Consider the following 23996-nt stretch of genomic DNA (forward strand, 5'->3'; position numbering starts at 1 on the left):
CTCACATTTCCAAGTGCCAAAGTCTCATCACCCTAAAGATTCACTTTGTTCTCTACATTTTCTTGCTCATCTAGAGGTTTATCCATAGAACCTTTAGTTGGAGGATTAGGAGTAATCATTGGAGGGTTGGAAATAGGCCCAGGTTTACAAGACCACTTTCTACCTTGCCTTGATATATATTTGTTTCAACATGAAAGCACTAAAATTTAAGAAAAACACAATTCTCAAATCTCTCCATGGAGTAGTGGTGGCTAGAATTAACAAAAATCACCCTAATCACTCTGAAATCACAAATGGTTTCAAAAAAATATGATAGTCTTTTTTGTAAAATGAATAAAATTTTAAAATTTCTTATCCGTGTAATTGAAATATTTTAAAAACAAATCATATTTTGAAAAATCAAAGTCTCATTATGTGCTCTCCAAAGAGGTTGTTTTGATCCATTTCTTATACCTCCCAAAGATAATCTATTCTAAAATGAAGAATTTAAATCTATTCTAAATGTTTGAAGTCAATGTGACTAACAAACAACTAAACAAGTAAACAACTAGTCTAACTAGTACCTGTAACTAAACAATTAGTCTAACTAGTGTATAAACAACTAAAAAACTAGTACAAACAACTAGTCTAACTAGTGTAAAATCTTGTGTAAATGGCTTGCATAAGATTTAAAACAAAGTTATAAATAACATGTAAATACCATGGAATTTTAAAATCTTATCAAAAATAACATATAAATACCATGGAATTTTAAAATCTTGTCAAAAACCTTGGAAGAAGCTTGTTTTAAAGGAATGGAAATGCTTGGGGATGACTGTCTCAAAGCATGTTTGAATAATGCAAAACAAAGCTCTAACTAACCCCCAACATGTAAATACCATGGCATTTTAAAGCGCGATCAAAAAGCTTGTTTCAAAGGCATGAAGATTTAGACATAATTATCTTGAAGAATGTTTAAATAATGCAAAACAAAGCTCTACCTAACCCCTTAACATATAAATACCATGACATAGGCTTAAACATCCCCTTTACTTGTAAAATCAATGGCATTTTAAAATGCACACAAAAAGAGCTTGAAAAACAAATAAAGAGGACATAAACATGGCTCTTAAACACCTAGAGGATGGCACACCCCCTTAAACATAGCTCTTTAACACCCCCTTTACTTTTAAAATCAATAGTGTTTTAAAATGCACACAAAAAAACTTTAAATATGGATTGAACAGATAGCAGGGAACACACCCTTGAAAATAGTACTTGAACACCCCCTTTAGTTGTAAATTCAATGGTGTTTTAAAATGCACATAGAAATACTTGAAACAAACTCATAAAACCTTGAGTCTTTCCCTCCCTTAAATAGAGAACTAACCCACAACTGCTCAAGTCTGTAAGGCATAAGGCACAACACTTTCTGTAAAAACTTGCCTATTTCTTTAAAGATGAGGGAGACATAAGAATTCAGAATACTTGCAACATAAGCATTGCATCTAGACCATCATGGAAGAAAATGAATAGGTTTTCCAAAGGTGTTCTATGATTAGTGCATGCTTTTGATAAGGCCCTCTATGATCAAAGCATAAAGTAATTAAGGCATACCGGTGTGTGTATTGGCATGTAAGCATGGATTACACAGACCCAAATCAGTCTCTGATTTTAAAAAACAAGCAATAAAGGTACACATGCATTAAACTTTCATCTAAACACACTCTTATTTAGCATATGCTCTTTGGATGCATGAAGGACTTTCATTTGTCAGACTTTGGCCACCAATGAAATGAAATCAATGGGATGTTATTAAAAGGATTTTTGATGTTGCCCATCACATGTGTATTAAAAGAGATTTTATCAATCTCCTATATACATTTGAACAAGGAGGTTCCATAGTGTTTTTCTTTTGTTAGGAGACAAGCCCTCAAACAGACTCTACTGCAATGCAAAAAAATAAACACAATTCTTATCCCTTAAACTTTCACCCTTAAACAAAGGCATTTTTAGATGCAAGTCTTTTTGGCTCTCAAATAGAGAGAATGAAACACCCCTTAAACATGGGAGTCCCAGTTACTTGTACAATGAATGCCATTTAAAGTACACATAAAATGCTTAAAATATGGAGAGGAGGTAATCAGGCCACAAGATGAAAAACCCCTTAAAGATGGCCTTTAGACACCCCCTCTCCTTGTAATATCAATGGCACACAAAAAGCTTTAAATACGGAGTCAACAGGGAATAGCCCCTTTAACACCCCCCTTTAGTTGGCAATTCAATGGTGTTTTAAAACACACATAAAAAATCTTGAAATGCACTCCAAAACAAAGTCTTGCACGCTACTATGCTCCCAAAAGGAATGGCTGCCCTTTGCTTGTGCACTTGGAAGCTATGGCTGATTTTCATTTGTGTTCTTTACTTGTGTGCCCCCAATATGGTTTCGCTAATCTTTTGCTTATCGCTAATCTACTATATGTGCTCCCATTGTGGAAGGAGAAGAGAGAGCACTATGGTCAATGTTATTATTAGGTTAGCGTCTTATGGTCTAGATGTTATTATTAATATTAACAAGAATATAATAGTTAGTGTATTATTATAGTATTTACATTAGTAATAATATTAATATCATTATAACTGGCATTGTATTATTAAAACATTGTTAGAGTATTGTTAGAACATTAGGATTAATATTATTTTTTGTTATTGTTAATAATAAGAATATTATAGTTAATGTATTGCTTATGTTTATATTGTCAGAATATTGGAGTTACTATTTTTTGGTTATTGTTAATATTAATAAGACTATTATAGTTATTATATTATCATAGTACTATTGTATTATTAGATTATGGTTAATATTGTGTGAGTATTGTTAGGATTAATATTATTATAGTAATATATTAATATTAGTATATTAATATATTACATACACCTGCCAAGATAAAAAAAGAGACCAAAAATACCTATGTAAAGGGGGTGGCCATTATGTGTACTGTGTGTGAGTGCCCAGCAATAGCTTTCAAAGAAAAATCTATTATATTAAGAAGTTAGGAAGGAGTTACAAAGTGTAGAGAGCTTTGACCAACATTATGTATTTAGTTAAAATTACAACTATCTCTCTTAACAGCACGAGATCTTGAATTGCACTTATCACTCTGTCATCCTTCTCACTTGTACCTTCTTGTGTAGCTGAATATCTTATCACTCTGTCATCCTTCTTACTTGTACCTTCTTGTGTAGCTGAATATCTTGGTGTCTAGATCATTTATCCTCCTCTCTGCAAGTACCTTTCACCTGCATGAATCATATGGTCTTTCAGCCAAATGTGTTGAGAAGGAGATCTGTTAAATATAAAATAGCTTTCAATGTTAAAATGTGGCCTGCTATTTAATACCTATGTGAAGGGGGTGGCCATTATGAGTACTATCTGTGAGTGCCTAGAAACAGCTTTCAATGTTAAAATGTGGCCTACTATTTAATGAGCATGCCACTACTCAATTGACATCATGAATTCATTCTCTTTACAGCATGACCGACACATGTTAAATGTGCTTTTAATATGAGAGAGAGAGAGAGAGAGAGAGAGAGAGAGAGATTGAATGAGGCATTTTCTTGCACCCATATATCGGACATTTTTTATTTTTAGTGGGGCAATCAATGCATGGGTCTATATGCACATGTACAGTAGAATAATTGCATTTAATTAAAATAGGTACTACTAGAAACTAACTATCTTTTAACTGAACTCGAAAAAAATTAGTGTACTAGGAAGAGTATATCCTCCACTACCTCTACTACCAGCCAAGAGGTGAGTGTATTGAGTATTCTTTGCATTTTCCTTATCTAGTGCACAGTTAGCACATGTAGTTGACGAGCTCCCTATTAGGTATGATGGATATGCGCTCTTTGAGTTTCACCCAATAACTATAGGATCACTAATGCAAGGAATGCATTAAAATTCAGATGGGCATTTATGGATAGAATACACAATGGTTTTTTTTAAGGGTGGTGGTGCTATAATGTGTACTATGCTTACAATGAGCACACTGGTTGGTGATGTTGGTTTGGTGAATGAAACATGATGGAGAGGTACATTTGATGAAGCCTCCCTCTAAAAAGCCAATAACTAGAGAAATAGGATCTCTAGTTTGCAAGCAATGTGGACAGCCACTTGAGTGTGTTGCTACATGCAATGCACACATTTACTATTTCTTTCCCTAAGATTGTGGAAAAATTAGCAGATGCACAAGTCATATGGGTTTGCATGAACACTTTGTAGATCCAAAGGTTTCAAGATGGAAAAGTAAGCAAGTAATCTACAATCCATCTTGCCTTAGGTGCAAACCTAGTGAATAAAATGAGGCCTAGAGAAAAATCTTGGAAATATGTGGCTGTATTCTGACCATATACAACATGTTAAAGGTTGGGGTACTGTGATGTGAAAAATTGATATCTTTCATTGTCAATTTTGTGCATATTTTGATGGTTTCGCAATGGTAATAAGGTGGAAGCTTGTCCAAGAAGATTGCGGCGCCCACAATGGAATAACGGCGTGGTGATGCGGCGGCTTGGCGGCTACCCCGATAACAACATTCTATCTTCAAATATAATGGTTTTACTTGATTTAGGGTGCACACATTGTAAATGCCACAAGTATGCTTGATAAATACTTTGGTATGGTAGATAGGCTAGTGATGTGGAAAATAAAAGTGGGCCTTTATGCTCACATGGATTTTTATTGTATTATTAATATGGTATTCACCATAAGGCTACAAGTTGGAGAGTGTGGAAGGCATGTGGAGGAGTGTGTGTAGGTGCATAATTGGGAAAGATTCTTCTAGAATGCCTACATGGAAGAGGAGAATTCCGCCATGTGTAAGTGGGATCTCCACCTACATGCCACTTAGGCTTGGCTATTATCTCATCACACTCTCAAAGTCAAAAAGTCTTCAATTTAATAATCAATAGAAGACTTAGCCTAAGAGGACAATTGATGGTGACATCTACCCTTATGTCACTGAAGGGTTGAAGATTTTTATGTTGTAATTTGTAACAATGGAAGAGAGGGTGATTCTCCACCTATAAAAGGAGCCCTCCTTTCCCTTTCAAATCAAGGAATGAGCCTCCTCAATTGAGCATTTTGTGTCATTGCCATTCTCTTATCTTTCAAAACCCTTATTCAAACACTCTCTTTACATGTGAATGTCTCATTTAGCATTAGCTTCTCATGCTTAACCCAATTGGAGTTATTATCTTGGCGGGCCTGTGACTTCTCAAGGTAGCCCTTGCCTTATTGCCGCCCTCCTTTGGAGGTACCAATGGTTTTAGCGGTAATGAGCATGTGGAAAGACTTTGGGGACCATAGGTAAATCTTCACGATTGTCCGCTGAGCAATGTTAACCCTTACCCTCTAGCTTGAATCATGAAGGAGATGAGAGGCAAGAGGCTATGTGAAAATTGAGGTTTCATGCAAAGAGAGGGAAGTGCAGTTTTTGTGGTCCAATACCCAAATTTCAACCGGTAATTACTCATCACTCGAGTGTTGGTTTCTTAAATTGATCATATGGCTAGGAAGCTCTTTCTATGCTCTTTCCACTTATGTAACTAATTTCTTAATCCCTTACTTCATTGATGATTAGAATTTCTCCCAAAGTTGCTAATTTTTAGGCGAATTTTGGCAGTTTTATAGTCTTGTAGTAAAATGCTCATAACTTTTCGCTCGGTTGTCCGTTTTTGAAAGTTTTTATATGGGCGCGAAGCTCTCTTCAAGCTCTACGCACCCATCTAATCATCTCTTGCACAGCCTATATGGATTTAAAACTGCAATTCTCTGTGTATTTCTGTTTTTATAGAATTTTGGCAGTTTTATAGTCTTGCAGTAAAATGCTCATAACTTTTCGCTCGGTTGCCCGTTTTTGAAAGTTTTTATATAGGCGCGAAGCTCTCTTCAAGCTCTACGCATCTATATAATCCTCTCTTGCACAGCCTTTATGGATTTAAAACTGTAATTCTCTGTGTATCTCTGTTTTTATAGCTTTTTGGCCATTCTTTCTTCTTAATCATGATTAATTCCTCCTAATCCCTTATCAAAAGGCAAACCCCATGTGTCTTATCCTCTTGTAAGTGATTGCCATATTCATTTTCTTTAATATGTTCCGTCCAAGTCGCCCAATTCGAACGGATGAACCTTACCAATATTCCCCGTATGTTTCCGTTCACATAATCCTGAGTCGGAAGATTTTCTTCCAACAAAGAATCGCCCTTTTGTTTGGAGCTGCAAGACTGGCAGAAATTCTTGCTTCTCCGGAGCCTTTCATCTTTCCTTCCATGAATTATGATCTCACCTTTGATGTGTATATCTTTATCCTAATCTAGGGAGAGAAAGGGAGGTGAGGAGGCTGTGAGGTTTCATTCAAATGTGTTTTTGATTCTAAGAAGTGACCGAAGTCCAAACCCCAACTTCGTGTCACATCTTTTGGTGGAGACGGCGGGTAGGTTTTACTTAGAATTATTCTATTTTAACCTCAAGGTCCCGCATGATTAAAGGAAAGTTGTTTTGAAACAAGTAAATTTCCCTTGTCACTACTCATCTTTTGGTGCAAGATGTTCAACATTCCGGTGTTCCGTGGATCGGAAGGAGAAGACCCGGGGAGTTATCTCCGAGAGTTTAACCGAGCATGCCGCTTGACGGGTTGGTCTATGAAGGAGAGGGCAGAAATACTTCCAGATTTCTTGGAGGGTATGGCCTTAACTTGGCATGAGGCTTTGCCAGAGGAGTCCAAGAATGATTGGGAAAGGTTGACCAAAGCAATGAAGGAGAGATTTGGGACAGTGGAGTCGCCAAATGCTTTACTATTGCAATTGGATCAAATTTTCCAAAAGGATGGAGAGTCAGTTTCTGCCTTTTCAGTTAGGTATGAAGCCTTATTCATCAAATATCAACAAGCTGCTTTACATGTTGTTGCTTCTTCTTCTTCACCTTCTATGGAAGATTCAAAGAGTTCTTTAGCAATGGAGCACCTTAAGATGAGCAAGTTTATCAGGGCTTTGGATCCCCGCTTGCATGGAAAAGTTCTTAGCAAAGATCCCACTAGTTTTAAAGAGGCCCTTCGTATTGCATTGAAGAAGGAGGCCACTCTTCATATTGAGTCCACATTCCAATCTTCTCCAAGTGTGCCAACCCCACCACGAGTAGAGATAGCCTCAACATCTCAGGTACAAGCTCCATCCTTGGATCATAACATTGCACAACTTATGGCAGAATTTGCTGATTTGAAGTTACACTTAGTCAATGCAAGGCCACCTAGGGTTCCACGAGCTGAGGATAAACCTAGGGATAGAAGTAGTGTCACATGCTATGAATGTCAAGAGAAGGGGCACTATCGTACTGAGTGTCCAAAGTTGAGGAAAAGTGAGGATAAAAGTTTAGCACTTTTAGAGGGAACATGCTCAGAAGAAGAAGAGGAAAGATTGATGCCATTAATGGCAAAAAGGGGTCGTAAAACTAGAAGCCAGGAAGAAGAAGAAGAAGAAGGTAAATCTGAAGAAGAGGAGAAAAATAAGAAGAAGAAGAAGTCATCTAGGAGAAAAATTGGACAATCTGATTTTCCTCTTGGACAAGGATCTCTTAGTTATGACCTCTTGACAGATCTTAGGGAGAAAACGGCACAAATCACATTTGGGCAGCTTTTGGCACTCTCTCCTAAGCTCAGAAAGGAATGGGGTAAGCTGGCTAGCACAAGGGAATCTAAGAAAAAGAAGAAGAGGGATAATGGGACTCCTATGGTTCAGAAGGTGGATATTGATGTAGAAGATGATGTGCCTGTGATTGATGTCATCATTGAGGGGCAGACAATTTCTAATGCATACATTGATGGAGGTGCATCAATCAATGTCATGAGTGAAAAAACAATGAAAGATGCTGATTTAAAGTTGTCTTCTACCAACTCTCCCTATCGCATCAAACTTGCTGATAATACTAGGGTGAAAACCTTAGGAATTGTCAAGAATTTGGGAGTGGATGTATGTGGTATTTCTGTGCCTACAACTTTTCAGGTCATTCCTACAAAGCCTGATGCTAGGGCTTACCCATTGATATTGGGTAGGCCATGGCTTCGCCAAGTGAAGGCAATTCAAAAGTGGGAGACAGGTGATCTTATTCTACAAGGTGAGAATAAGAAGGTCCACTACAACATCAAGAGTCGTCGCAAGAAGGTGGTAAGAGGTGAACCTTCAACTTCCGAAAGTTCAGAGTCAGAGTCATCCGATGAAGAAGAGACAAGTGGTAGCTCCGAGGATTCCATCTCAGAAGGAGAGGTGGAGGGAGTTGCATTTGGTCTTTCCCTGGGAAGGGATCGAGGGGATGCTGAAGACAATGGAGCCTTGGAAGGGGAAGCTTCTTCAACCATGTGCAAGAAAGGAGATGTGGACCTCACTAGTCTTCACCAACAAAATGAACTTCTTCTTGATGAGTCCATAGCAGGTACTGAAAGGGAGGATTACTTAAAAATGTTGGATGGATTTCCTAACCTTTTTGCAAACAGCTACTCACAAGTACGCCAAGTTACCTTAGTAGAGCACAAGATTGATCTCAAACCCCAAAGTAAGCCAGTGGTGCAGTGGCTAAGGCGTTTGGGAGTAGTGCAAGCAGAGGTGCTTAAGAAGGAGGTAACAAATTTGCTTGAAGCTGGATTTATTTTTCCAGTAGAGAATTCAGAATGGATTTCCCCTGTTGTAGTCACTCCCAAAAAGGGTGGAAAATGGCGTGTGTGTGTGGACTTTCGCCCTCTGAATGCATGCACAAAGAGGGATTATTATCCTCTACCCTTTCAGGATGAGATTTTGGATCAAGTTGCAGGTCATGAGTTGTATTCAGTGTGTGATGGATACTCTGGATACTTTCAAATCCGGATTTGTGAAGAAGATCAAAGGAAAACCTCATTTATCACCCCTTGGGGAGTGTATGCCTATAGGGTGATGCCATTTGGCTTGACCAATGCACCAGCAACTTTTCAACGCTTCATGAGTCAGGTATTTGCACCTTACTTGGGAAAGTTTATAAGGGTCTTTCTGGATGATTTTTGCATTTATTCAAGCCGCATGGATCACTTGGAAAAGTTGAGGTTGGCCTTGCAAAGTATTGATGATGCAAAAGGGTGTCTTAATCCTGGAAAATGCCGCTTGGCACGAAGGAAGGTGGTTCTCTTGGGACATGTTATCTCAGAAGAAGGCATAGAGATGGATCCTGAGAAGGTGCAGGCAATTGTGGCCCTCCCACCACCTACCAATGTAAGGGAGGTAAGGAGGATTTTGGGTAAAACAAAGTATTACCAACGCTTTGTTGACATGTTCTCTGAAAAGATGTATCCTATAAATCTGTTAACAAAGAAGAATGTTTCTTTCCAATGGGGGCCCGATCAAATTCAATCTTTTTGTTTGCTCAAGGAATGCATGAGTCAAAGTCCAATTGTTCAGCCTCCTAAGTGGGGGGAGGACTTTTATGTGAACCCAAGTGTCTCATCACATTCAGTGGGTGCTATTCTCTTGCAAAAGGGAGAGCAAGGGCGTATGCAACCAGTGTATTATGCAAGCCGACAACTCACTGATGCCGAGGAGAGGTATGGTGAAATGGAGAAAGGTGGTTTGTCTCTTGTTTTTGCAGTAAAGAAGTTCAGGTCATACTTGTTACCTCGCCCTTTTTTCTTCCTCACATCTCAACCTTATTTACAATTCTTGGTCCGCAAGCCCAATCCTGCAGGAGGAAAGTTTGCAAAGTGGATTTGTGAGCTTCAAGAATTCTCTTTCACTTTTATCACAGAAAACACCACTAGGGCCTCTCTTGCAGATTTGCTTACCAGGAAGGAAGAGGAAGAAGGAACAGGAGCAAAGGAAGAGGTATATGAAGATTTGGAAATGCCACCAACTGCTTTCACTATGCACTTTGATGGAGCCTTTAGCCCTTCCAGGCAATGTGGGGCTGGGGGGATAGTTTTATTCGATCCAGAAGGAAAAGAGGTATGGGCCAAGGGTAGGGAATTTCCAAAGGCTATATCAAATAATGTGGCTGAGTACAATGCATTAATTTGGGGATTAGAAGATTGCATAAAAGATGGAATTGAAGAGGTAGAGGTTAAAGGGGATTCACAATTGGTCATCCGACAAATGAAAGGAGAGTATAAGGCAAGGAGTCCTAATCTCCAAGAATTGTATAAAAGGGCAATGAAGTTGAAAGAAGCTTTTGGGTTTTGTAAATTTGTGCATGTGAACAGGAAGGATAATCAAAAGGCTGATGAATGGGCTACTAAAACCTTGGCTTCTTTCAAAGAAGCTACTCTTGCATTAATGGATACAGGTTGGCCTGAGCTCCAAGACGTTCAACACTATTTAGATACAGGATACTTCCCTCCTGGATTGAATCCTCAACAGAAGCAAAGGCTTACCAGGAAAGCTCATCCTTACACAATTCTAGGGGATGTTCTTTACAAGCAAGGTAAGGATAAGATTCTTAGGAGGGTAGTGGGCCTAGAGGAGTCTAAAAGGATTATGGAATTATGTCATGAATGTTCAGGTCACTTTGCCTCAGCCAGCACAACTCGGAGGATCCTTAACACAGGGTATTATTGGCCTCGACTCAGCAAAGATGTCCATGAGTGGTGCAGAAGCTGTGAAGTATGCCAGGCATATGGGCATAAGCAATTGGTTCCCGGACCCTTAAACCCTATCCCAGCATATGGTCCATTTGAAAGGTGGGGATTAGATTTTGTGGGCCCACTTCCTCGTTCCTCACATGGAAAGTATTACATATTGGTGGCCACAGATTATGCAACAAGGTGGGCAGAAGCAAAGGCAATGGTCAATAATAAAGCAGTGGCTGTGGCATCTTTTCTCAAGGAATACATATGTGCCCGATTTGGGTGTCCATTAGAAATCCTTACGGATAGGGGGAGGTCTTTCAGGAATGACTTGATTGAAGCTTTGGTGCAGAAATTAAAAATAAAGCATGCTATGTCAACTCCCTATTATCCCCAATGTAATGGTTTAGTAGAAAAAACTAATGGACTACTTTGTGGATCTTTGTCTAAGCTAGTGGATACTATGAAGAGAAAGTGGGATGTGCATTTGCCAGAGGTCCTATGGGCCTATAGGACAACTCACAAACTCTCTCTTGGTTTCACACCTTTTCAGTTAGTTTATGAAATGGAGGCTATTTTGCCAATAGAATTGGAAATCACAAGCCTTCGCACATCTTTTGCACGCTTGAATAATGAAGAAGAAACACATGCCCAACGCCTAGCACAACTGGAGATCTTGGATGAGAGGCGACTTCAGGCACTTCAAAATCTGGAGGCTGCACAACAACGGCGCAAGGCAAGGCATGACACTCTCACGAAGAAGAAGAAGAAGCCAGAACTCAAGCAAGGAAGCTTAGTCATGAGGTATGATGGCCGTGTGGAGAAACGGCTAGATAAGAAGCTTCTTCGACGCTGGGAAGGCCCCTTCAGGATAAAGCAAAAGTTCAAAAATAACACCTATCTTCTAGAGGATGCAAGTGGCCAGGAGGTTCCCGGACGTGCCAATGAGTACCGGCTAAAGATATTCTACCCTCGAGCACCATGGCCAGCAGACCCCCCAGACAAGCATGGAGGATCTGCTGGGGGGGGAAAGATGTGACGTGAAAAATTGATATCTTTCATTGTCAATTTTGTGCATATTTTGATGGTTTCGCAATGGTAATAAGGTGGAAGCTTGTCCAAGAAGATTGCGGCGCCCACAATGGAATAACGGCGTGGTGATGCGGCGGCTTGGCGGCTACCCCGATAACAACATTCTATCTTCAAATATAATGGTTTTACTTGATTTAGGGTGCACACATTGTAAATGCCACAAGTATGCTTGATAAATACTTTGGTATGGTAGATAGGCTAGTGATGTGAAAAATAAAAGTGGGCCTTTATGCTCACATGGATTTTTATTGTATTATTAATATGGTATTCACCATAAGGCTACAAGTTGGGGAGTGTGGAAGGCATGTGGAGGAGTGTGTGTAGGTGCATAATTGGGAAAGATTCTTCTAGAATGCCTACATGGAAGAGGAGAATTCCGCCATGTGTAAGTGGGATCTCCACCTACATGCCACTTAGGCTTGGCTATTATCTCATCACACTCTCAAAGTCAAAAAGTCTTCAATTTAATAATCAATAGAAGACTTAGCCTAAGAGGATAATTGATGGTGACATCTACCCTTATGTCACTGAAGGGTTGAAGATTTTTATGTTGTAATTTGTAACAATGGAAGAGAGGGTGATTCTCCACCTATAAAAGGAGCCCTCCTCTCCCTTTCAAATCAAGGAATGAGCCTCCTCAATTGAGCATTTTGTGTCATTGCCATTCTCTTATCTTTCAAAACCCTTATTCAAACACTCTCTTTACATGTGAATGTCTCATTTAGCATTAGCTTCTCATGCTTAACCCAATTTTGGACCTCTTTGATGATTCATGATAAGGGGGATAAGGAGTTATTATCTTGGCGGGCCTGTGACTTCTCAAGGTAGCCCTTGCCTTATTGCCGCCCTCCTTTGGAGGTACCAATGGTTTTAGCGGTAATGAGCATGTGGAAAGACTTTGGGGACCATAGGTAAATCTTCACGATTGTCCGCTGAGCAATGTTAACCCTTACCCTCTAGCTTGAATCATGAAGGAGATGAGAGGCAAGAGGCTATGTGAAAATTGAGGTTTCATGCAAAGAGAGGGAAGTGCAGTTTTTGTGGTCCAATACCCAAATTTCAACCGGTAATTACTCATCACTCGGGTGTTGGTTTCTTAAATTGATCATATGGCTAGGAAGCTCTTTCTATGCTCTTTCCACTTATGTAACTAATTTCTTAATCCCTTACTTCATTGATGATTAGAATTTCTCCCAAAGTTGCTAATTTTTAGGCGAATTTTGGCAGTTTTATAGTCTTGTAGTAAAATGCTCATAACTTTTCGCTCGGTTGTCCGTTTTTGAAAGTTTTTATATGGGCGCGAAGCTCTCTTCAAGCTCTACGCACCCATCTAATCATCTCTTGCACAGCCTATATGGATTTAAAACTGCAATTCTCTGTGTATTTCTGTTTTTATAGAATTTTGGCAGTTTTATAGTCTTGCAGTAAAATGCTCATAACTTTTCGCTCGGTTGCCCGTTTTTGAAAGTTTTTATATAGGCGCGAAGCTCTCTTCAAGCTCTACGCATCTATATAATCCTCTCTTGCACAGCCTTTATGGATTTAAAACTGCAATTCTCTGTGTATCTCTGTTTTTATAGCTTTTTGGCCATTCTTTCTTCTTAATCATGATTAATTCCTCCTAATCCCTTATCAAAAGGCAAACCCCATGTGTCTTATCCTCTTGTAAGTGATTGCCATATTCATTTTCTTTAATATGTTCCGTCCAAATCGCCCAATTCGAACGGATGAACCTTACCAATATTCCCCGTATGTTTCCGTTCACATAATCCTGAGTCGGAAGATTTTCTTCCAACAAAGAATCGCCCTTTTGTTTGGAGCTGCAAGACTGGCAGAAATTCTTGCTTCTCCGGAGCCTTTCATCTTTCCTTCCATGAATTATGATCTCACCTTTGATGTGTATATCTTTATCCTAATCTAGGGAGAGAAAGGGAGGTGAGGAGGCTGTGAGGTTTCATTCAAATGTGTTTTTGATTCTAAGAAGTGACCGAAGTCCAAACCCCAACTTCGTGTCACAGTACCATGGGAGCTCATGTGTATGACCCTTTTGTGCGTGAGTTTTTTATAATAAATACATGTGAGTTTAAAGTGCACAACACAGATGCACAAGTGTAATTTTGGTTAATGTTAAGTGAATAGATGCAAAAGAATGGGTTTGAAAAACTAGAGTTTTGAGGGTTTATGGTGGCAGATAGTGCTGGTACTAATCTCAGGACTGTGTACAATGGTGGGCCTAGAAATAAAAATGGAAGGGAAAACATGTATTTTTCATTAGGAGATGAGCACGGTGGAGCACACAAGACGATGCATCAGGTCCAAGTCTCATGAGAAGCACAAATAATTATGTAGAAATTGGATACATGTAACATTAGAAGCATGTACAAATGAATGTAGAAACAAGACAATCAAGCGTTCTTCCCCTACTCATGTGAAGGATGGTGAAGTGCCTACCCTTCAACTTTGGATGGCTTTTTGGTAGATCCCTATTAGTCAATGGGGAGGCATGTTCTTGTTCAACACCATAACATAGGCTTTATTCCACAACAATTAATATATTTGAGAACAATTATTTTAGCATTAGAGCATCCTTTGGGTTGACAAAACATGTTTCACTATATGAATCTCCAACATTAGATTTAGCAATGAGTGTGCTACAGAGTGCCCATTACCATGACTATATGTCTGGAAAACACTAGGTCAGCTCTTGATGTGTTGCGAAACATGATTTGTCAAGGTGGATCAAATAAAGAACAAGGAAATAAGCTTGTGGATTTGCAAAAACTATGATAGAGGAGGCTAGCATAAATTCTCTAGACATGAAGACACCAATGAAAGAGCCTATGAGTATAAGAAGAAAGAGGGGTTTGGCATTACCTACAAATGAGCATGATCTTGATGGTCATCATCCAAAATATATAACACAAACAACAAACATAGCAATTGGGACAAAAAAAACATGTTGAGATGCATGGAGGCCCATAGCAACCCATTTGTAAAGAGGCAGATGTACATGATGCCAATTGGGCAATCCAAAGAACTGATCCCCATAGTGGTCACATGATTTGAATACTTGGAAGACATACATAGGCAGTGTAATGCTATGATTAATGAGCTAGGTAGGAGGGTTGACCATGAAGTACCAGCTCCATGATTGTGAGACCCCCAACCCCCTCCGCGGTGCCCCCTCCGAGGGCACTGGAGGTGGAAGCAGCGTCAGCCTCACACGTCGGGCACGGATCCACACTCGGGGCCTCACCCACCATAGATGTCCGGACAAGAGACTAGTCCGGCAACTCCTCCGAAACCGACCCGGAAAAACTTCCCTGCCCGCTGGAAGGCACGGGCGATTTCACCAGGGAAAATCTTCGAACATGAGAATTAATCTAACGAGTCAAAGTCTTAATTATTCAAACTGATCCGACCGAACCTAAAGTCACATGGTCAGATCAAAGAAGAGACTTGCACTTGGTCCATAGAATCACCGCTTTTTTCCTCCTATAACGAGGCACATCCACGCTGATTTTCTCCCACAGAACAAGGGTCTTCTCAAGACTTAATCTAGCTAACGTAACTAATCGTAACTTAATGGTATTGCAGGAATCCCCTGATCCAACCCCAACCGGCCCATGGGTTAGCCAACTGCCCGACCACGTATTGGTGGGATTCCTTTATAAGGATTTGGTTATGTTTCGCCCGGGTATCGAGGAAAAGAGTTCCCAGGCCCCCTAGCCGGCGTTTCATGTAAAAATTAAATACCACGTACACACCCAATATGAAATTGCCATTATAACAGAATCGGATGTCTTTAAAACAATCCTTAAATGAAAAACATAATATTACTGATCATCATCCTCCAAAATTCTGAGTCCATTGTATTACAAAATATGTCATCTGGACTCTCCGTTGAAGACCAGATGGCCAACCAACGAGATCCAATATCAAAATTTGATTCACAAAAGTCATTCTTTTTAGTCCATCCGAATCTTCCTCGATGCACACATGGGTTTCCTAGCAACCGCGAGCCAATGCATCACCTAGTCAGAACCCTCTAGGATCCTACTTAGGTGTCTTAGTACTTCACTCAGGGACCGCTTCATCGGTCCTCGCTCATCGTACCCAAAGCGCACCATTTTAACTATACCGAGACAGGCTTTGTCGCGAGCAACGTCCCTCGACGACTCCGCGCCAGCTGTTGCAACAAGCCTCTTCTTAGTTTAAACACATACCAAATGCTTCCTCCAGCATTCTGGCATAAAACAGTCCTTTAAAAGAAAACAGAGGTTCTATGCAAGTAAACTTTTCCCAGCTTGAGATTGGTTCCACAAAACCCTTTTTCCTTAATCCATAATTTCATAATGAGAATCCTTGATCTCTCATCAGGGTAATCTACCCATCATTTGACTGACTGTCCAACTAGATTCTTGGTGATTTCGATCAAAGAAACTAATTTAATTCAACGGTAGTCTATTCTTTGTATTGAGAACTGGAATTGGTCACGAGGTTTTTGTTTTGATTCAGATCAAGAGGTGGACAAGTAGGTTTACTGACTGCCCCTCTCGTGGTCGAACCAAAATCATTCGGTTTAGTTCTAACAAGGATTTTATTCAGATAAACATCTACTAAACTTCTAATCATAAGGAAATTCCAACTTTGTGAATTTCATTCCTTCTTAACCATAGTAGATTAAGAAATGGTTTTATTATTGAATATCGGATTTTAATGAAAATGCTCTTTTTCTCATTTAATGATTGGATTTCAATTATCATGGGAATTCCTCTTTTATCATAAAATAAATTTATCTAAATTTCTCTTTAAATTAAATAAAAATATGCATTATTCCAAATATACCAAGAATTCCACATTTACCATTTAAATTATAGAATTCCGATTGTCATGGGAATTCCTCTTTTATCATTTAAATTTTCTCATGCATAAAAATAAATATAACTAAAATTTATCTTAAAATTAAATAAAAATATTCAATTCTTTTAGTATATCAAATTTTCTCTTTTTCTCTAATTAATTATTTATGCATAAACACTAAAATTTAGTTTTCCATGGATGTGATGAAAATCATTCTTTTAACATAGGATGACTAATCTTAGAATATGGTAGGAAGTCCTCTTTTCACATTATGCATAAAAATCATTTATGTATTAATTTCAAAAAAATTTACCATAGATACGTTGCTATTATTGATAATTTTTAATAATTTTTGAAAAAAAAGACTTTGTAATAATATTATAATAGAATAACTATTATTTAGACCTAAATCTAATTTATGGAATTAAATCATAAGTTTATCGTAATTTTATTATCATATAAGCATTAAAAAGCTATTTCTTTAACCACTAGCTTAACTAGCATAGAGTTTGATTTTTGAATTGAGAATTTATCAATGAGAAGCATCATTTGTATAGATAATTGGTCATAGGAATGACCATTCTTTTGGGAAGAGAGAGATATACATAAAAAACATCCTAAATTAAGCATAAAGATAAACTTTTTGTGATGAATCATTAGAATTCTTTAGAAAGCTTAATTTGCATTGAAAAAATCCAATTGAAACTTCTCAAGCCTGAGAGGGGTTGAGATGTGAAAACATTGAGAATATTAGAGAAAAACCATGAAATTACATCTTACCTCTTGATTTTACCTGCTTCTCTATCTTAGAAGGAGCCCCCAACCAATCAATTGGTTAGTGTGTTGAGAGGAAAGTTCCAAGGATGGTTGAAGAGAGAGAGAAGCTCTAATCTATCCAAAATGTAGAGGATTTTTAAGGGATAATAGAAAATATGCTTATTTTAATGTAATAATGGCATGGTCTAGCTCACATATGAGAATACAAAAGAATGAGGGTCTATTTATAGATGAGAGAGGCCACTAACTAAGTCCAACTAAGTTCTAGAATTTTCCAGCTTCAGTTTGGCTGAATTTGGACAAGATTTGGACCAATTTAGCTCCCATTTTGATCCAATTTGATCCAGGAGAGAGGAGAGATAAAAATATCTTAATATTTTTGAATTAAAAACCCCCCCACACATGTGAAGGAGGTGCCTACCTCAAAGGTCTCCCCTTCCTTACCAAGGTGTCAAAAATTCATCACTCCTCCAAAATATCTCATTTTTTTTAGTAATATCTCATAATTTTTAACTAATATACCTTGTACTCAGTCAACTCTTTATCTTATGTGAGCATTTACTCATTTTTAGGTATTTTCTTTTATTCATTGAATTTATCTCATCCCAACACTTGGATTAATCTTATTGGCCCATAGGAACCTTAATTGAATCATAATCCAAAAATTTTAAAAAATCTTGACCCTTAGGCTAAGGTCACTTATATCATTTTTAATTGATTCCTAATGCACCTTGGAGAATGTATTTTGAACTTTTGTTTCAAGGAAATATATTTTTGATATTAGGAGAATTTGTTTAACCAAAAATATCTCAATATTGAATTATCTCTCTCTAGAATTTTTCTTCTCTCTAGGCAAAAATAAGGAAAAATAATATTTTCTTGTATTCAAAAACAGGGAATGATTAAAGGGGATTGAAATAAAGCTTATTCATTATTCAAGCTGAGGAGGAATCTTACAATAATTCAAGGGTGGAAGGAAACATCCAAATGGGATCATAGAGCAAGTAATTTGGTTTTTCAATAAAAATGTTAATCATACATGGATTGTGGATTGTGCTAGGAAACTTGCCAGGCATGTGGAAGATTTCTAAGGATACATCAATTACCATGGAAGAGAAAGCTAAATTGATCAAGGCAAGATTTGTCCTTGAGGATGGTGTGGGTGCTTCAACCATGGGACAATATACTCTAGTGCATTAAGGCAGCACACCAAGCCATTCTAGAGCATTGTTTTCTGCCGAAAAGATAGTGAGGTGGAAATCGAAATTGAGTAAGGAGTTCAAAGATAGAATTGAGAGGGAATTGGGCACTAAAAATGGGGAGGTTATCAAAGATGATGTCAATATCCCAAACAAAGTCCATGTATTCCATGTACAAATCTTGAGTCAATTGTAAAGGCATCAGTTATTTTGTGACAATTTTAAAAGTTCCCATGTTGCACATGTCTTGACTTTACACAGCGTGAAGCAAAGAAGACTACTTATATGCCTTGAAAACGTATATACTACATCTTCATTATTGTGCTAGGATTGAGTGCTTCAGCCCATCAATTTGTACATTAGGTATCAGCAGTGAGGTCAACTTGTTTTAATACTTGAGAGTTGAGAGAAACCTTTCTTAGGATAGGTAGATAGAGTTGAGATACCACTTTGAGTTTTTGTTATGCGCTCTATAAATATGATACAAAGGAGATGTTTGTGAGTGGTCGTGAATGGACCTAATCCTAAAAAATGGTTTTTGACTCTACACAACGCTTACGTGTGTAAACACTTAATAGTTATTTGGTTTGGTTTGGTTTGGCATGCCTTGGGACACTTCTCCTACTATGATGTTTTGATTATACATGGCTATTCAGTGAAGTATGAACTTTTAACTATACATGGAAAAGTCGTATGTGTACACTTTGCACTTTGTATTGTGATGGTTTACTTGTTTATTTGGCTCAATGCATTGTAGTAGCTGAGTGATAGCATATGCTAGTGCACAATGTTTAGAGTGGTCTTTTGTTAGTGTTATAAGCTCATTCGATTACAATAGTTTAATGATTGCAATTCCATATGAAAATCTAATGTATGAAATCATCTCTACAACATAACTCATAATAACCCTCCTCTAGAGCTACATAAGTTTCACATATCAAATACCATCCATCATCCATCGTCAAAGAGTGGCAACAACATGCCCGATCCTATCTTGGCTTGATTTTGTGCATGCCTCGCTTGGATTTTTTTCATGCCCTACTTGGTTTTCATCGTTCTCTTTTTGGAATACTCCCTTCCAAAGTGCCCAAAAAGTAGAAAAAAACTATCTTAGTATATATGTATGCTTGTATGTGTAGCATACATACATACATAAACATGAACATAAACATAAACATATATGTATACTTGTATGTGTAGCATACATACATACATAAACATGAACATAAACATAAACATATATATGTATCTATGTTACACGTATAAATCAACGATTTAAAGTAAATTATGACACACACATGTATATAAAATTAACAATTTTAAAAAATAATATACAAAAACACATATAGACACACGAATTACTCTTTTCAACGTTGAAAGTGAACTTTATAGATGTATGTATAAATGTGTGTGTGCAGATATATATACATGTACATGCATACATACATATGTTGGATATCAATTCTCCACCCTTAGGTAACTATGCAAGTACCAACTAACTATATCTCATAGTCTCCCTATATGAGGTGAAGGCATTTATGAGTAGCACAATTGCATGGTATGTCTTGAATTAAACACCAAATGGTGGCTGAGTGTGGCTAGATAGCTAGAGATACTTCTAGAAAAAGTTGGCACAAAGGTGGGCTAGCTAGGCTACATCCACGTGCTATGGGTTAGTTCTTACCTACTAACAAAGGAACTATAAGAAGAGACCTTATTTTAATGGGCATTTTAATAGGGTAAAGTTAATATCGATCTTACCTACCAACAAAGGAACTATAAGAAGAGACCTTATTTTAATGGGCATTTTAATAGGGTAAAGTTAATATCGATCTTCTTGGGGGAGGTGTAGAGGGGGGGAACCCCCATTTTAATGTGCATTTTAATATTGGTCTTCTTGGGGAAGGTGTAGGGGGGGGAGAAACCCCCCATTTGTGGGGGCATGGGGGGGCAACTATCCCCCATGGCCCGAAGGGCTGTTATACAATGCCCTACATAGCACTAGGGGACTTTTGTGGTCTATAAAGGGCCCTCTAAGGACTTTTCAAAGTAATATTCCCTTTTCAAACTCAAAAAATGGGCATGCGATAATTTTTTTATGAATCAACTACAAATTTGTTAGAGTTGACATATTTAGAATCCAGTCATAAAGAGATTTTCATTGATATATAGCATGATGGGGCTCTACCATGGGAAAGGAATGATACCCACCAAAAGATGGTTTTGAAACACCCAAAACCATATGTTTACAGTTGTTCTTGAGGGTTTCCAAACCAATCATGCTTTATAACAACATACGATCCACAGTATCTGGGAGAGATCTTCTTGTACTTCCCTAAGGATAAGGAACTTCTTTATGGTCGTACTCGAATGAAGACCATATCTGATTCTTCAAACTCTCTCTCTCTCTCATCTCTTTTTATCTGCATACTACTTTTGCCTATCTTGGGCTACCTTTATATCTTTTTACGGATTGATTGCATTTGCTGGTCCATGTCATCAAGCATTTGTCTGGACATCTCGAGTCTGACCAATGGGTCGGACCAAGTCAACGGTGTAAGGCAATCTTGTCCATACAAAGCTTTGAAAGGACTCATCCCAATGCTTTGATGAATGTAAGCAAATTCAACTAGATGCAAATGGCTTAACCACTTCTTGGGTTCCCTGTCGCACCGCATGACTGAAGGATATCTTCTATTACCTGATTCAGTCTCAGTCTGGCCATCTGTTTTGGGGTGATAGGCTGTGTTGAGATCCAAGAATTTTGATATGAATTTGGGATCTCTGTCACTTACTATCCTCCTGGGTAAGCCATGCAATCTGAAGATCTCTTTAAGGAAAACTCTGGCAACATCCACTACAGTGTATGTTTCTTTCACTGGAATCAGATGGGAAACTTTGGTTAGTCTGTCAACTACCACAAAAATGGAGTTGTAACCTGATTATACTGAAGGTAATCCAGTGACAAAGTCCATACTGATACATTCCCACTTCATTTGTGGAATGTCTAGAGGTTGCAGTATCCCTGGCATCTTGACTCTCTCTGCCTTGACTCTCTGACACATTAAGCATTTTTGCACATGATCAAGTACATCCTTTTTTAGTCCTGGCCAAAATAAGCTTTTCTTCATAGACATATAGGTTTTTATAAACCCTGGATGTCCAGCTATCAGGCTAGGTTGCAGTTTCCCTGGCATCTTGACTCTCTGTGCCTTGACTCTCTGACACATTAAGCATTTCCTCACATGATCAAGTACATCCTTTTTTAGTCCTGGCCAGAAGAAGCTTTTCTTCACAGACATATAGGTTTTTATAAACCCTGGATATCCAGCTATCAGGCTATCATGGGCTTCTCTCAGAATTCTTCCCTTTATTCCCTCATCATTAGGAATACATAGCCGATTATTATAATACATGCATCCTTCATCCAATTTGTACCCAAGAACTCGACTCATTTCTTGAGGATTCTTGCTTTCCTGCATCAGAAGGGTAGCAGTAGGGGCAAAGAATTTGTCCTACATGATTTTTTCCTTTGCTTCACTGATCAATGGATTTGACACCACTGTAATTGCAAGCAAGAAGGCTTTTCTGTTGAGCGCATCTGCCGCCACATTTTCTTTCCTTCGGGGATACTTAATTTCAAAATCGAATTCCTGCAAGGTTTGCATCCACCTCCTTTGATGCATGTTGAGATCCCTTTGGGTGAAGATCCACTTCTTTGATGACTGTCATCAAGGTGAACCTCTGTCCCAAAAGATAATGTCTCCACAACTTCAGAGCATAAACTACTGAGAGTAACTCCAAGTCATGGACAGCATAATTTCTCTCATGTGTTCTAAGTTTTCTGGATTCATAGGCCACTGCATGACCTTCTTGCATAAGAGCACTACCTAAGGCAAACCCACTGGCATCAGTAACTACCTCAAAGGGTTTGGTAAAATCTGGCAACTTAAGGATAGGGTTGGTTACTAAGGCTATCTTCAGTTTATCAAAGGCACTCTGACACATTGCAGTCCATTGAAAAAGGATACTCTTCTTGAGAAGGTTAGTTAAAGGGGATGCTATCTGGGCATACCTGGGTATAAAGATCCTATACCATCCGATTAATCCTAGGAATCCTCTGACTTCCTTTACCGTCTTGGGTTCTGGCCATTCTATGACTACTTGGATTTTTGCGGGGTCAGGAGAAATCCCATCTTTTGACACTATGAATCCCAAGTATTCCACCTAGTCAATAGAGAAAGAACACTTGCTCTTTTTTGCAAAGAGTTGGTGCTTCCTTAGGATTTCCAGGACCTTGCGCACATGATCTTCATGAAGCATTCAAAAATCGTCCACTGAGAATATCCTGCATAAGACGATTAAATGTCATCGGGGCATCAGTCAATCCAAACGGCATGACTGTGAACTCATAATGCCCATAGCGAGTATTGAATGTTGTCTTCAGGATGATGTCCTATTCCTTGATTCTGATCTGATAGTACTCGGATTTGAGATCTATCTTTGTGAACATTTGGGTCCCACTTAACCGATCCAGAAGTTCATCAATCCTAGGAATAGGATACTTATTTTTAATTGTTAATTGATTCAATCCTCTATAGTCAATAATACAGTCTTAATGTTCCATCTTTCTTCTTTTGAAAGAGAACGGGCGCACCCCAAGGTGAGACAGTGGGTCTGACGAATCCTTGCTCTAACAGTTGTCTTAATTGCTCTTTAAGTTCTATGGCTTCAGGGATTGGCATTTTGTATGCACGCTGGGCCACTGGCTGAGCTCCGGGGGTTAACTCGATCTCATGATCTACTTCACGAGACGGAGGCATCTCAGTCAGCTCTTTATGGACGAACACATCTACATACTCACTTAACCACTCTAGTTCTTTAGCTTTGCATTTTATGTCTACCGGATTTATCTTAACAACATAAATAGCTTGCCTCTTTCTGAGCCCTTTTAACAATTTAGAAGCCTTGACTAATTGCAGTATTGGGGATCCGGAAATTCCAGTTCCTTGAACTTTATTCCCGTGAAGGTCGAGGAAAGAGATGGTTCCTTTGTGACAATGAATATCAACTTGATTCTTAGCTTGATTCTTATGGAGCCAATCCATTCCAAGGATTCCATCATAGACTCCCAAGGGTAGGACTCTGAACTGGCACTCTGTTACGTTCTCATCTAGACTAAACTGAATAAGGTCTGTCTCAAGGTGTGTGAAAAGAATCTTTCCACTGGCCAATTCCACTTGCATAGGTTTCCCTGATTTTTGATTTTTACGCAGACATCCTGGGAAAATAAAAGAATGAGTACTATCTCAATCAATCAAAAGCTTGAATTCCTTACCCTGGTACTCTGCTCTAGTCTGGAGGAGGACTGAAAATTGGCGGTTATTCACCTGATGCTCTATTGCGGCATAGATCTGTCCTTTTTCTTCCTCCACTTTCTCAGCTATAG

The sequence above is a fragment of the Cibotium barometz genome, chromosome 41, assembly GCF_041138505.1.
Source record: "Cibotium barometz isolate CiBa-2024 chromosome 41, ASM4113850v1, whole genome shotgun sequence".
Taxonomy (NCBI): Eukaryota; Viridiplantae; Streptophyta; class Polypodiopsida; order Cyatheales; family Cibotiaceae; genus Cibotium; species Cibotium barometz.